This window comes from Chlorocebus sabaeus, chromosome 11 (genome assembly GCF_047675955.1).
Source record: "Chlorocebus sabaeus isolate Y175 chromosome 11, mChlSab1.0.hap1, whole genome shotgun sequence".
NCBI lineage: Eukaryota > Metazoa > Chordata > Mammalia > Primates > Cercopithecidae > Chlorocebus > Chlorocebus sabaeus.
Window position 1 is genome coordinate 33,792,142 of NC_132914.1, and position 16,490 is coordinate 33,808,631.

The window sequence follows — 16,490 nt, forward strand, 5'->3', positions numbered from 1 at the left end:
AGATATGATGCAAACAAAATCTGAACAGATTTTTCACAAATCTTTTTATAGATTTTGACAAGATGATCCTAAAATTAACACAGAATCACTGAAGACTGAAAAAGTCAAGGACGATTTGTTTAAACAGATAACATGAATTTATTAGAAAACAGCAATTAAGAGTAATTAAGATATGATAATGGGCAAGTATAGACAAATAGATCAATGGAAAGGAACAAAGAACCCACGAGGAAACCCTAACATACATGGACACTTGATGCATGACACAAATGGCACTTCAGAGAAGTAAGACTTTTTAGTTAAATATCGGGGACATTGTTGAACACACATAGGTAAAAAAATTGAACTTGACTCCAAAACTACAAAATATCCAAGTGCTGCTAGTAGATTGTAGAAATAAAGACAAAAGACAAAACACAAAGTGTTTAGAAGATAATACAATTTAAAAAAGATTATCTTCATGATCTTGGAATAGGAAGAAATTTCTTATGCAGGACATGTAAAGCACCAACCCAAAGGAAAAGACTGATAAATTTGACCATATTGAAATTAGAACTTCCATTGATTAAACAATACCATTACAAAAGTGAAAAGACAAGTCACAGATGGAAAGATGTTTGTAAAACTATAACAAGGAGCTCATAAGAATGGATTAACAAGATCGAGACCATCCTGGCTAACCCGGTGAAACCCCGTCTCTACTAAAAATAAAAATACAAAAAACTAGCCGGGCGAGGTGGGGGGTGCCTGTAATCCCAGCTACTCGGGAGGCTGAGGCAGGAGAATGGCGTAAACCCGGGAGGTGGAGCTTGCAGTGAGCTGAGATCCGGCCACTGCACTCCAGCCTGGGCGACAGAGCGAGACTCTGTCTCAAAAAAAAAAAAAAAAAAAAAAAAAAAAAAAGAATGGATTAACAAATTTTATTATAGTTACACGATAAAATAGACAGCAAGGAAAATGAACAAATATATGATATTTGAAAAACATGGGTGAATTTCAAAAATATAATGTTGAATCAAAGAGTTCATACATAAACTGATATATACTATATGATTCTATTAATGTTAAACTCTAAAAAACATGCAAAACCAAACAATTGTGTTTAGAGATACATACTAAAAGAAAAGACAAGATACATAAATAGATATATACCAAAAATAAAGACAAGGAAGTGATTACTGTGAAACCATTGGTTTCCTTTAGGGACATTTGCAGGTGAGAGAAGGAATGGTGATGGGGATGGAAGGGGTGCTTTTGTGGTTTTGTCAATACTGTTTTTCTTGACATGGATTGTAGTTACATGAGGTGGTTTTAGGAACTGATATGTCTGGTGATATGGCTGTGTCCCCACCCCAATCTCATCTTGAATTGTGATCCTCATAATCCCTATGTGTCAAGGGAGGAAACTGGGTGGGAGGTGATTAGATCGTGGGGACAGTTCCCATGTCCCACAAGAACAGTTCCCATGCTGTTCGTGTGATAGTGAGATCTGATGGTGTATGTGTCTGGTATCTCCTCTGCTTCCACTTCTCCCGCCTGCTGCCATGTGAAGATGGTCCTTGCTTTCCCTTCATCTTCTGCCATGTTTGTAAGTTTCCTGAGGCCTCCTTAGCCATGTGGAACTGTGAGTCAATTAAATCTCTTTCCTTTATAAATTACCCAGTCTTGGGCAGTATTTTTATAGCAGTGTGAGAACGGACTAATACATTTTGTTATGGGAAAAAAACATTTACGTAAAGTTTAGAAATTCCTTAGGTTTGACTTTATTCCCTTTCATTCCCTTCAGTGAAATAGTACATTTTTATTAACAAATCCAATGTATCTAAAAGTCTGCCTTCATTTTCTATTGGTATGTGGTCATGTAAGGATATGCCTAAAAAAATTCTTAGCAAATTTAAAGATAATTATTTCTACATGTTGATTTTGTTTACATTCTTTGTACTTTCAGGATTGCTTAAAATCTTTATGAAAACATGTATTCTTTTTTCTAAAATAAGTTTTGAAAAGAGTAAACCATAGTTTAAAGTGGAAGGATGAAGCAATATAGGATTAAACAAATTAAGTATATTGTTTAAACTTATAAAGATAACCAGTAAATGAAAAAAAATATATAACTAACAAACATTGGGAGGTAGTCAGTAAGAATATTATTTAAACTTACAAAGGTAACCAGTAAATAAAAATAAAATTATAACTAACAAATATTGGGAGGTAGTCAAGAAGAGGCATTTTTCCTTTTCTTCCATTTTGTAGAGTCAATAAATATCATATGGGGTTAATAGATCAAGAAATAGGAGTGGAAGCATATTATTTGATTATTTACCTATTCTCAACACTGCAGCTAGAATTATACTTTATAAAATGTAAATCAGATTATAAAATTTCATTGCACAAAGTGTTACTGAACTGAACCTGGTCTGCTCACCCAACACAATAAAGCGAAACATCCACATTGAAGTTGGCAGTGAGAGAAAGGTAGGCATTTATTTACAGAGCACTAACACTTAAGGCTGTACCTCACCAAAGGCTTACAAGTAAGGATTAAAAAAAATAGGATGCATTTTAGGGAAGCAGAAGTTACATAGAAAATTGTAAATCAGCATGGAGATTATACATTGGTTTGGCCCAAAATGGTGGGATGTCTTGAAGTGGGGCTTACAAGTGATAGGCAGGCTCAAAATTTATTTGATTTGCAATTGGTTAAGAAAGCAAAACTTTGTCTAAAAACTTGGGGTTAGTAGAAAGGAATGTTACATTTGGCTTATGGGTGTGACTCTTTCCAGACTCCCTAGGAAGACATTTAGAACAAAGAAAGGTGACCAGAGTTCAGTCTTCAGTTCCTCCTTCTCTGAGTTCCATGTGAGAGCAATCAGTGTTTTCCATCTGGTTGGGAGTCTGGATTTCTGAAAAATAGCTTAGGAATGTATGTAAAGATACTATCTCACATCTGTAGAACTCTCTAGCCCCCCAAAACAGAATATGCATTTTTCTCCTCTGCACATGGCATATACTCTAAAATCAGCTACACAATTGGGCAAAAGCAATCCTCAGCAAACTTTTAAAAGCAGTATCATACCAACCACACTCTTCGACCACAGTGCAATAAAAATATAAATCAATGCTAAAAAATTACTCAAATCCATACAATTACATGGAAATTAAGCAACCTGCTCCTGAATGACTTCTGGATAAATAATGAAATTCAGGCAAAAATTAATAAATTCTTTGAAACTAATAAGAACAAAGATACAACATACCAGAATATCTGGGACACAGCTAATGCAGTGTTAAGAGGAAATTTTATAGCACTAAACACCCACATCAAAAAGTTAGAAAGATCTCAAATTAACAACCTAATATCACAATTGGAGAAACTAGAGAAACAAGAACATACTAACCCAAGGGTTGCAGAAGACAAGAAACAACCAAAATCAGAGCTGAACTGAAGGAAATTGAGATGTGAAACACCATACAAAAGGTCAGTGAAATCAAGAGTTGTTTTTTTTTTGAAAGAATTGATAAGACAGATAGATGACTAGCTAGACTAATAAAGAAAAAAGGAGAGAAGATCCAAATAAACACAATCAGAAACGATAAAGGGGGCATTACCACTGACCCCACAGAAATATAAAACCCCTCAGAGACTACTATAAACACCTCTATACACACAAGGTAGAAAATGTAGAAGAAATGGATAAATTCCTGGACACATACAACCTCCCAAGATTGAGTTAGGAGGAAACTGAATCTCTGAACAGACCAATAAGGAGTTTTGAAATTGAATCAGTAATAAAAAGCCTACCAACCAGAAAAAGCCCAGGACCAGAGGGATTCACAGCCAAATTCTACCAGGTGTATAAAGAAGAGCTAGTACCATTTCTGCTGAAGCTGTTCCAGAAAAATTGAGGAGGAGGGACTGCTCTGAAATCATTCTATGAGGCCAAATATTACCCTGATACCAAAACCCAGAAGAGACACAATAAAAATAAGAAACCTTCAGGCCAATATCCTTGATGAACATTGATGCAAAAATCTTCAAAAAAATTCTAGCAAACTGAATCTAGCAGAGCAAAAAGCAAATCCAACAGGATCAAGTAGGCTTTATCTCTGGGAAGCAAGGTTGGTTCAACATATGCAAATCAATAAATGTGATTTACCACATAAACCGAACTGGAAACAAAATCCACATCATCATATAAATAGATGCAAAAAAGGATTTTGATAAAATTCAACATCCCTTCATGTTAAAAACTCTTAACATGCTAGGCATTGTTAATAGTCATCTATGAAAAACTCACAGCCAGTATCATACTGAGTAGACAAAAACTGGAAGCTTTCCTCTTGAAAACCAGAACAAAACAAAAATGCCTGTCTCACCACTCCTATTCAACATATTGCTGGAAATCCTAACCAAAGCAATCAGGAAAGAGGAAGAAATAAAAAGCATACAAATGGAAGAGAGGAAGTTAAACAATCCCTGTTGGCAGATGATATGGTATTATACCTGGAAAACCCCATAATCTCTGCTCCAAAGCTCCTTGATCTGATAAACACCTTCAGCAAAGTCTCAGGATAAAAAATGAATGTGCAAAAATCAGTAGCATTCCTACACACCAAGATCATATAAGCTGAGAGTCAAATCAAGAATGTAATTCCACTCACAATAGCAGCAGAAAGAAGAAAATACCTTAGGAATAAAAAAGAACAAAATACGTTAGGAATATAGCTAAGCAGGAAGGTGAAGTTTCTTTACAATGGGAGCTACAAAACACTGCTCAAAGAAATCAGAGATGATGCAAACAAATGGAAAAACATTCCATGCTCATGAATAGGAAGAGTCAATATTGTTAATATGGCCATACTATCCAAAGCAGATTCAACGCTCTTCCTATCAAATTACCGATGATAATCTTCATAGAATTAGAAACAAATCTATTTTAAAATGTATATGGAACTGCCAGGCACTGTGGCTCACATCTGTAATCCCAGCACTTCGGGAGACTGAGATGGGCAAATTGTTTGAGCCTAAGAGTTTGAGACCAGCCTGGGAAACATGGTGAAACCCTGTCTCTACAGAAAACAAAAATTAGCCTGGTGTAGTGGTGGACATCTCTGGTCCCAGCTACTTGGGAGGCTGAGATAAGGGAATTGCTTCAGCCCAGAAAGTTGAGGCTGCAGTGGGCCATGATTGCTGCCACTGCATTCCATCCTGGTCAAAGAGTGGAAGCTTTCTTTTTTTTTTTTTTTTTTTTAAATTTATTTATTATTATTAAACTTCAAGTTGTAGGGTACATGTGCACAACGTGCAGGTTTGCTACATATGTATACTTGTGCCATGTTGGTGTGCTGCACCCATCAACTCGTCATTTACATCAGGTATAACTCCCAATGCAATCCCTCCCCCCTCCCCCCTCCCCATGATAGGCCCCGGTGTGTGATGTTCCCCTTCCCGAGTCCAAGTGATCTCATTGTTCAGTTCCCACCTACGAGTGAGAACGTGCGGTGTTTGGTTTTCTGTTCTTGTGATAGTTTGCTAAGAATGATGGTTTCCAGCTGCATCCATGTCCCTACAAAGGACACAAACTCATCCTTTTTTATGGCTGCATAGTATTCCATGGTGTATATGTGCCACATTTTCTTAATCCAATCTGTCACTGATGGACATTTGAGTTGATTCCAAGTCTTTGCTATTGTGAATAGTGCTGCAATAAACATACGTGTGCATGTGTCTTTATAGCAGCATAATTTGTAATCCTTTGGGTATATACCCAGTAATGGGATGGCTGGGTCATATGGTACATCTAGTTCTAGATCCTTGAGGAATCGCCATACTGTTTTCCATAATGGTTGAACTAGTTTACAATCCCACCAACAGTGTAAAAGTGTTCCTATTTCTCCACATCCTCTCCAGCACCTGTTGTTTCCTGACTTTTGAATGATCGCCATTCTAACTGGTGTGAGATGGTATCTCATTGTGGTTTTGATTTGCATTTCTCTGATGGCCAGTGATGATGAGCATTTTTTCATGTGTCTGTTGGCTGTATGAATGTCTTCTTTTGAGAAATGTTTTGCAATCTACTCATCTGACAAAGGGCTAATATCCAGAACCTACAAAGAACTCAAACAAATTTACAAGAAAAAAACAAACAACCCCATCAAAAAGTGGGCAAAGGATAAGAGTGGAAGCTTTCTTAAAAAAATTCACATGGAACCAAAAAGTAACCTGAATAGCCAAGGCAATCCTAAGCAAAAAGAAGAAAGCTGGAGGCATTAGATTAATTGACTTCAAACTATACTAAAGGGGTACAGTAACAAAAACAGCATGGTACTGGTACAAAAATAGACCCATAGACCAATGGAACAGAATAGAGAGCCCAGAAATAATGCCACACACCTACAACCATCTGATCTTCAACAAAATTGACAAAAACAAGCAAGAAGAAAGGAATCAGTATTCAATAAATGCTACTGGAATAACTGGCTAGCCATATGCAGAAGATTGAAACCGGACCTCTTCCTTTATCATATACAAAAATCAACTCAAGATGAATAAAAGACTTAAATGTAAAACCTAAAAGTATAAAAACCCTGGAAGATAGCCTAGGAAACACCATTAGGGACAAAGAACCTGACAAAGATTTCAGGACGAAGATGCTGAAAGCAATTGCAACTAAAAGAAAAATTGATAAATGGGATCCAATTAAGCTAAGAGCTTCTGCACAGCAAAAGAAACTATTGAGAGTGTAAACAGACAACTTATAAAGGAGAAAACATGTGCAAACTATGCATCCAACACAGGTCCAATATCCAGAATCCACGAAGAAGTTAAATGAATCAACAAGCAAAAAACAAATGCATCCAACAAAGGTCTGATATCAAGAATCTATAAGGAACTTAAATCAACAAGCAAAAAATAAAGAACCTCACTAAAAAGTGGGCAAAGAACATGAACAGACAGTTTTCGAAAGAAGACACACACATGGCCAATAAACATGAAAAAATGCTCCTCATCACTGATTGTTAGAGAAATGCAAATGAAAACCACAATGAGATACCGTCTCACAGAAGTCCAAATGGCTATTATAGTCAGAAAACAACAGATGCTGGCCAGGTTGTGGAGAAAAGGGAACACTTACACACTGTTGGTGGGAATATAAATTAGTTCAGCCATTGTGGAAAGTAGTTTGAGAATTTCTCAAAGAACTTGAAACAGAATTGCCATTTGACCCAGCAATTTCTTTATTGAGCATATACCCAAAGGAATAGAAATTGTTCTATCATAAAGACACATGTACATGTATGTTCATTATTCATTGCAACACTATTCACAATAGCAAAGACAACTCAGCCTGGATGCCCATCAACGGTAGACTGGATAAAGAAAATGTAGTACATATACACCATGGAATACTATGCAGCCATAAAACGAATGAGATCATTTCCTTTGAAGGGACATGGATGGAGCTGGAGGCCATTGTCCTAAGCAAACTAACACAGGAACAGAAAATGAAATATCACATGTTTTTATTCATAACTGGAAGCTAAACATTGAGTACATGTGGACACAAAGAGAGGAACAGCAGACATGGGGCCTACTTGAGGGTGGAGGGTGGGCAGAGTATGAGGATTGAAAAGCTACCTATGGAGTACTAGGCTGATTACCTGGATGATGAAATAATCTGTATGTCAAATCCCCATGACACACAATTTACTTATATAACAAACCTGCGCTTATACCCCTGAACCTAAAATAAAAGTGAAAAAAAGAAAAAGAAAAGAAAATGTGATACATATAAGCCACAGATGACTATTCAGTCATACAAAATAATGAGTTCCTGTTCTTTGCACATAAATGGAACTTGGGGACATTATGTTAAGTGAAATAAGCCAGGCACAGAAAGACAAACGGCATATTCTTATTTTTGGGAGCTAAAAATTAAAGCATTTGAACTCACGGAGATAGTAGAACAATGGTTACCAGAAGCTGGGTAGAGTTGTGGGGAGGGGCAGTGGAGATGGTTAATGGTTACAAAAATATAGTTGCATAGAACAAGTAAGATCTAGTATTTGATAACACAGCAGAGTGACTACAGTCAACAATATTTTATTGTTCGTTTAAAAACTATAAGAGTATGATTGGATTGATTGTAACACAAAGGAAACATGCTTGAGATGATGGATACCTGATTTAGTCTGATGTGATTATTATGTATTATATGACTGTATCAAAATATTTCCTGTAGCCCATAAAATATACACCTAATATGTACCCACAAAAATTAAAAATTAAAATAAATAAACACAAACAAAAAGATGTTATCTCTAGTTTCTATAGAGAACCAAACATCTTATTATTCTAACTTACTTGGGTGACTACTGTCTTAAGTTAACATTACCTTTTTGTTTATCACATTGCTGATTTACTTCTCAAGGCTAGCTAGGTTTCTAGAATTTCTCTTGAAGGGGATCAATATTTTCCATTATTTCCATGCTTGGGGGCGCCCAGCAAGCCCCTAAAAGGGGTCCCTGCTCCATCTCAAAAGCACTCCGGTGGCTCCTTGTTCTCCAACTAGATTGAAATTCCATCTTTATCATGGCCAGCTAGGGCCTGCATGATCTACCTCTGTCATTTCTACTGCTCCCCATTGCTCCCTGTGCTCTGGATGACTGTCTCCTTGCTCTTGCTCTATATGTTTTCAGGCTCTGTACTTTGCTGCTTTTAAAAATAAACTTGTCACCAGCTATTTCATACAGAGAATTCCGAAAACACACTTAGAAAGAAAAGAGTAAAAAGAAATACTTAGTAGTGTTGTTAGTCACTTATCTTCACAGTGTAAACAAAACATCTTTGTTTTAAGGATGCAAAATTCGTTTCTTTGGTACATTTCTGAATAGTGCAGTTTCTTGCACAATTGTACAACGTGAAACTATGCTTACTAAAAAATAACTTTCATTTGTAGAATCATGCTATTAAATAATTGTGTGTATTTGTTGCATTAAAAAAATAAAGATTACCTGGAGAGTTTTGATTTTGCCTCTTGCATCTAAACCAGTGTAGCAACCAAGGCAGAAATCTATAGGACTCCAAACTTATTTTTATAGTACCAAACAGCTTTAGCATGCATTTTAGTTGTGATTCCCCAGACCCCTTAAGCCAATGAGAAATCAAACTGTTGCTTCTTGTTATGGTTACAGTTGTGGAAAATCTGGGTGAAGCTTCAGGATGTACCCCTACTGAAATGACAGAAGGTATGCCCAACAAGACTACTCCAGATGACAAGAGAAATTGCGTCTACTAGGTTTTATTTTATTTTATTTTTTTATTATACTTTAAGTTCTAGGGTACATGTGCATAACATGCAGGTTTGTTACATATGTATACTTGTGCCATGTTGGTGTGCTGCACCCATCAACTCGTCAGCACCCATCAACTCGTCATTTACATCAGGTATAACTCCCAATGCAATCCCTCCCACCTCCCCCCTCCCCATGATAGGCCCCGGTGTGTGATGTTCCCCTTCCTGAGTCCAAGTGATCTCATTGTTCAGTTCCCACCTATGAGCGAGAACATGCGGTGTTTGGTTTTCTGTTCTTGCGATAGTTTGCTGAGAATGATGGTTTCCAGCTGCATCCATGTCCCTACAAAGGACACAAACTCATCCTTTTTTATGGCTGCATAGTATTCCATGGTGTATATGTGCCACATTTTCTTAATCCAGTCTGTCACTGATGGACATTTGAGTTGATTCCAAGTCCTCGCTATTGTGAATAGTGCTGCAATAAACATATGTGTGCATGTGTCTTTATAGCAGCATGATTTATAATCCTTTGGGTATATACCCAGTAATGGGATGGCTGGGTCATATGGTACTTCTAGTTCTAGATCCTTGAGGAATCGCCATACTGTTTTCCATAATGGTTGAACTAGTTTACAGTCCCACCAACAGTGTAAAAGTGTTCCTATTTCTCCACATCCTCTCCAGCACCTGTTGTTTCCTGACTTTTTAATGATTGCCATTCTAACTGGTGTGAGATGGTATCTCATTGTGGTTTTGATTTGCATTTCTCTGATGGCCAGTGATGATGAGCATTTTTTCATGTGTTTGTTGGCTGTATGAATGTCCTCTTAGAGAAATGTCTGTTCATATCCTTTGCCCACTTTTTGATGGGGTTGTTTGTTTTTTTCTTGTAAATTTGTTTGAGTTCTTTGTAGGTTCTGGATATTAGCCCTTTGTCTGATGAGTAGATTGCAAAAATTTTCTCCCATTCTGTAGGTTGCCTATTTACTCTGATGGTAGTTTCTTTTGCTATGCAGAAGCTCTTTAGTTGAATTAGATCCTATTTGACAATTTTGGCTTTTGTTGCCATTGCTTTTGGAGTTTTAGACATGAAGTCCTTGCCCATGCCTATGTCCTGAATGGTATTGTCTAGGTTTTCTTCTAGGGTTTTTATGGTATTAGGTCTAACATTTAAGTCTCTAATCCATCTTGAATTATTTTTCATATAAGGAATAAGGAAAGGATCCAGTTTCAGCTTTCTACTTATGGCTAGCCAATTATCCCAGGACCATTTATTAAATAGGGAATCCTTTCCCCATTTCTTGTTTTTCTGATGTTTATCAAAGATCAGATGGCTGTAGATGTGTGGTATTATTTCTGAGGACTCTGTTCTGTTCCATTGGTCTATATCTCTGTTTTGGTACCAGTACCATGCTGTTTTGGTTACTGTAGCCTTGTAGTATAGTTTGAAGTCAGATAGCATGATGCCTCCAGCTTTGTTCTTTTGACTTAGGATTGTCTTGGAGATGCAGGGTCTTTTTTGGTTCCATATGAACTTTAAAGCAGTTTTTCCAATTCTGTGAAGAAACTCATTGATAGTTTGATGGGGATGGCATTGAATCAATAGATTACCTTGGGCAGTACGGCCATTTTCACGATATTGATTCTTCCTATCCATGAGCATGGTATGTTCTTCCATTTGTTTATGTCCTCTTTTATTTAATTGAGCAGTGGTTTGTAGTTCTCCTTGAAGAGGTCCTTTACATCCCTTTTAAGTTAGATTCCTAGGTATTTTATTCTCTTTGAAGCAATTGTGAATGGAAGTTCATTCATGATTTGGCTCTCTGTTTGTCTGTTACTGGTGTATAAGAATGCTTGTGATTTTTGCACATTGATTTTGTATCCTGACACTTTGCTGAAGTTGCTTATCAGCTGAAGGAGATTTTGGGCTGAGACAATGGGGTTTCCTAAATATACAATCATGTCATCTGCAAAGAGGGACAATTTGACTTCTTCTTTTCCTAAGTGAATACCCTTGATTTTTTTCTCTTGCCTGATTGCCCTAGCCAGAACTTCCAACACTATGTTGAATAGGAGTGGTGAGAGAGGGCATCCCTGTCTTGTGCCAGTTTTCAAAGGGAATTTTTCCAGTTTTTGCCCATTCAGTATGATATTGGCTGTGGGTTTGTCTTAAATAGCTCCTATGATTTTGAGATACGTTCCATCAATACCGAATTTATTGAGAGGTTTTAGCATGAAGGGCTGTTGAATTTTGTCAAAGGCCTTTTCTGCATCTATTGAGATAATCATGTGGTTTTTGTCTTTGGTTCTGTTTATATGCTGGATTACGTTTATTGATTTGCGTATGTTGAACCAGCCTTGCATCCCAGGGATGAAGCCAACTTGATCATAGTGGATAAGCTTTTTGATGTTCTGCTGGATTTGGTTTGCCAGTATTATATTGAGGATTTTTGCATTGATGTTCATCAGGGATATTGGTCTAAAATACTCTTTTTTTGTTATGTCTCTGCAAGGCTTTGGTATCAGGATGATGTTGGCTTCATAAAATGAGTTAGGGAGGATTCCATCTTTTTCTATTGATTGGAATAATTTCACAAGGAATGGTACCAGCTCCCCCTTGTACCTCTGGTAGAATTCAGCTGTGAATCCATCTGGTCCTGGACTTTTTTTGGTTGGTAGGCTATTAATTATTGTCTCAATTTCAGAGTCTGCTATTGGTCTATTCAGGGATTTAGCTTCTTCCTGGTTTAGTCTTGGGAGAGTGTAAGTGTCCAGGAAATTATCCTTTTCTTCTAGGTTTTCTAGTTTATTTGCGTAGAGGTGTTTATAGTATTCTCTGATGGTAGTTTGTATTTCTGTGGGGTCGGTGGTGATATCCCCTTTATCATTTTTTATTGTGTCTGTTTGATTCTTCTCTCTTGTCTTCTTTATTAGTCTTGCTAGTGGTCTATCAATTTTGTTGATCTTTTCAAAAAAGCAACTCCTGGATTCATTGATGTTTTGGAGGGTTTTTTGTGTCTCTATCTCCTTCAGTTCTGCTCTGATCTTAGTTATTTCTTGCCTTCTGCTAGCTTTCGAATGTGTTTGCTCTTGCTTCTCTAGTTCTTTTAATTGCGATGTTAGAGTGTCAATTTTAGATCTTTCCTGCTTTCTCTTGTGGGCATTTAGTGCTATAAATTTCCCTCTACACACTGCTTTAAATGTGTCCCAGAGATTCTGGTATGTTGTATCTTTGTTCTCATTGGTTTCAAAGAACATCTTTATTTCTGCCTTCATTTCGTTATGTACCCAGTAGTCATTCAGGAGCAGGTTATTCAGTTTCTATGTAGTTGAGTGGTTTTGATTGAGTTTCTTAGTCCTAAGTTCTAGTTTGATTGCACTGTGGTCTGAGAGACAGTTTGTTATAATTTCTGTTCTTGTACATTTGCTGAGGAGTGCTTTACTTCCAATTATGTGGTCAATTTTGGAATAAGTGTGATGTGGTGCTGAGAAGAATGTATATTCTGTTGATTTGGGGTGGAGAGTTCTGTAGATGTCTATTAGGTCTGCTTGCTGCAAAGATGAGTTCAATTCCTGCATATCCTTGTTAACTTTCTTTCTCATTGATCTGTCTAATGTTGACAGTGGGGTGTTGAAGTCTCCCATTCTTATTGTATGGGAGTCTAAGTCTCTTTGTAAGTCTCTTAGGACTTGCTTTATGAATCTGGGTGCTCCTGTAACGGGTGCATATATATTTAGGATAGTTAGCTCTTCCTGTTGAATTGATCCCTTTACCATTATGTAATGGCCTTGTCTCTTTTGACCTTTGATGGTTTAAAGTCTGTTTTATCAGAGACTAGTATTGCAATCCCTGCTTTCTGTTGTTCTCCATTTGCTTGGTAGATCTTCCTCCATCCCTTTATTTTGATCCTATGTATGTCTCTGCATATGAGATGGGTCTCCTGAATACAGCAGACTGATGGGTCTTGACTCTTTATCCAGTTTGCCAGTCTGTGTCTTTTAATTGGAGCATTTAGTCCATTTACATTTAAGGTTAATATTGTTATGTGTGAACTTGATCCTGCCATGATGATATTAACTGGTTATTTTGCTCGTTAGTTGATGCAGTTTCTTCCTAGCCTTGATGGTTTTTACATTTTGGCATGTTTTTGCAATGGCTGGTACTGGTTGTTCCTTTCCATGTTTAGTGCTTCCTTCAGGATCTCTTGTAAGGCAGGCCTGGTGGTGACAAAATCTCTAAGCATTTGCTTGTCTGTAAAGGATTTTATTTCTCCTTCACTTATGAAACTTAATTTGGCTGGATATGAAATTCTGGGTTGAAAATTCTTTTCTTTAAGAATGTTGAGTATTGGCCCCCAGTCTCTTCTGGCTTGTAGAGTTTCTGTCGAGAGATCTGCTGTTAGTCTGATGGGCTTCCCTTTGTGGGTAACCCGACCTTTCTCTCTGGCTGCCCTTAAGATTTTTTCCTTCATTTCACCTTTGGTGAATCTGGCAATTATGTGTCTTGGAGTTGCTCTTCTCGAGGAGTATCTTTGTGGCGTTCTCTCTATTTCCTGAATTTGAATGTTGGCCTGCCCTACTAGGTTGGGGAAGTTCTCCTGGATGATATCCTGAAGAGTGTTTTCCAACTTGGTTCCATTTTTCCCCTCACTTTCAGGCACCCCAATTAGACGTAGATTTGGTCTTTTTACATAATCCCATACTTCTTGTAGGCTTTGTTCATTTCTTTTTCTTCTTTTTTCTTTAGATTTCTCTTCTCACTTCATTTCATTCATTTGATCCTCAATCGCTGATACTCTTTCCTCCAGTTGATCGAGTTGGTTACTAAAGCTTGTGCATTTGTCACGTATTTCTCGTGTCATGGTTTTCATCTCTGTCCGTTCGTTTATGGCCTTCTCTGCATTAATTATTCCGGTTATCAATTCTTCCACTCTTTTTTCACGATTTTTAGTTTCTTTGCACTGAGTACATAATTCCTCCTTTAGCTCTGAGAAGTTTGATCGACTGAAGCCTTCTTCTCTCATCTCCTCAAAGTCATTCTCTGTCCAGCTTTGATCCATTGCTGGCGATGAGCTGCGTTCCTTTGGATGGGGAGATGCGCTCTTATTTTTTGAATTTCCAGCTTTTCTGCCCTGCTTTTCCCCCATCTTTGTGGTTTTATCTGCCTCTGGTCTTTGATGATGGTGACGGTACTGATGGGGTGTTGGTGTGGGTGTCCTTCCTGTTTGTTAGTTTTCCTTCTAACAGTCAGTACCCTCAGCTGTAGGTCTGTTGGAGATTGCTTGAGGTCCACTCCAGACACTGTTTGCCTGGGTGTCAGCAGCAGAGGCTGCAGAAGATAGAATACTGCTGAACAGTGAGTGTACCTGTCTGATTCTTGCTTTGGAAGCTTCCTCTCAGGGATATACTCCACCGTGTGAGGTGTGGGGTGTCGGTCTGCCCCTACTGGAGGAGTCTCCCAGTTAGGCTACTCAGGGGTCAGGGACCCACTTGAGCAGGCAGTCTGTCCCTTCTCAGATCTCAGCCTCCATGTTGGGAGATCCACCGTTCTCTTCAAAGCTGTCAGACAAAGTCGCTTGCGTCTGCAGAGGTTTCTGTTGCTTTGTTGTTGTTGTTGTTGTTGTTTAGCTGCGCCCTGTCCCCAGAGGTGGAGTCTACAGAGACTGGCAGGCCTCCTTTAACTGCTGTGAGCTCCACCCAGTTCGATCTTCCCAGGGCTTTGTTTACCTACTTAAGCCTCAGCAAAGGTGGGCGCCCCTCCCCCAGCATCGCTGCTGCCTTGCGGTTAGATCGCCGACTGCTGTGCTAGCAATGAGGAAGGCTCCGTGGGCATGGGACCCTCCTGGCCAGGTGTGGGATATAATCTCCTGGTGTGCCTGTTTGCTTAAAGCGCAGTCTTGGGGTGGGAGTTACCTGATTTTCCAGGTGTTGTGTGTCTCAGTTCCCCTAACTAGGAAAAGGGATTCCCTTCCCCCTTGGGCTTCCCAGGTGAGGCAATGCCTCGCCCTGCTTCAGCCCTCACTGGTCGGGCTGCAACAGTTGACCAGCACCGATTGTCTGGCACTCCCCAGTGAGGTGAACCCAGTACCTCAGTTGGTAATGCAGAAATCACCTGTCTTCTATGTAGCTTGCACTGGGAGCTGGAGACTGGAGCTGTTCCTATTCGGCCATCTTGCTCCACCCCTGCTTCTACTAGGTTTCTAAGTCTCCTGAGAAAATCCTTTGAGTAGGTGGTTTGTAAAGCAAACCACATCAACCCAATTGCAGTCTGTACCTTGAGTGTCACAACAATAATTAAAAAATAATAGAACAGAAGGCAGGACTAGCTTGTAGCTCCTGCTTGGATGAACAGAGCAGTGTGTGGAGACACGCATTGTGAGCTTTTGCTCCAAGAACTTCAGCAGGAAAACTGAGAGAATCCACAGACCCTTTGAAAGAAGCAAATCACTGCTGCAGGCTCCCTGAGTTGCTGAAAAACTGTGAGTCTGCTTGCTTTCTGAAAAGAGAGATTCATGGTCTGGGGAAAGTTCTCAGCCCTGGTTACCTGCTGTCTGGAAATAGACTTGGAGTTGTCGGTGGGGCATAGTAGAAGTGAGACCATCCTTTAGGACTGCAGGCTGTGTGGGAGCCAGGTGAGGACTGTGACTGCTGGCTTTTCTCTGGTGACCTGTATGACTCAGCAGAGGCAACCATAATCTCCCTGGGAATATAATTCCATTGGACTGGGAACCACACCCACATCCCCCATTCCCCACAGCAGCTACAGCAAGTTCCACCCAAGGAGAGGCTGAGCCCAGACATACCTATGCCTGCCCCCACCTGGTGGTCTTTCTTTAACCACCCTGGTAACCAAAGACAAAGGTCATAATTTCTTAGGAGCTCTCTGGGCCTGACCATCACCTGAGAAATCTGAATACTTAACCAGGTGTCCCTAGGGCAAGTTTGCATCCTCCCTATTGGACTTCAGCTGATGGGCTCTTGAAACGGCCATCTCCTGGCTGGAGGCCACGTAACACAAAACCAATGCACTAAACAAAAACACAACCAAGGACCCTCACAGAGTCCACTTCAGTCCCCTGCTACCTCCACAGGAGCAGGTGCTGGTATCAACGGCTACAAGACCTGAAGATAGATCACATCACAGGACTCTTTACAGATACTCCCCAGTACTTGCCCAGAGCCTGGTAGCTC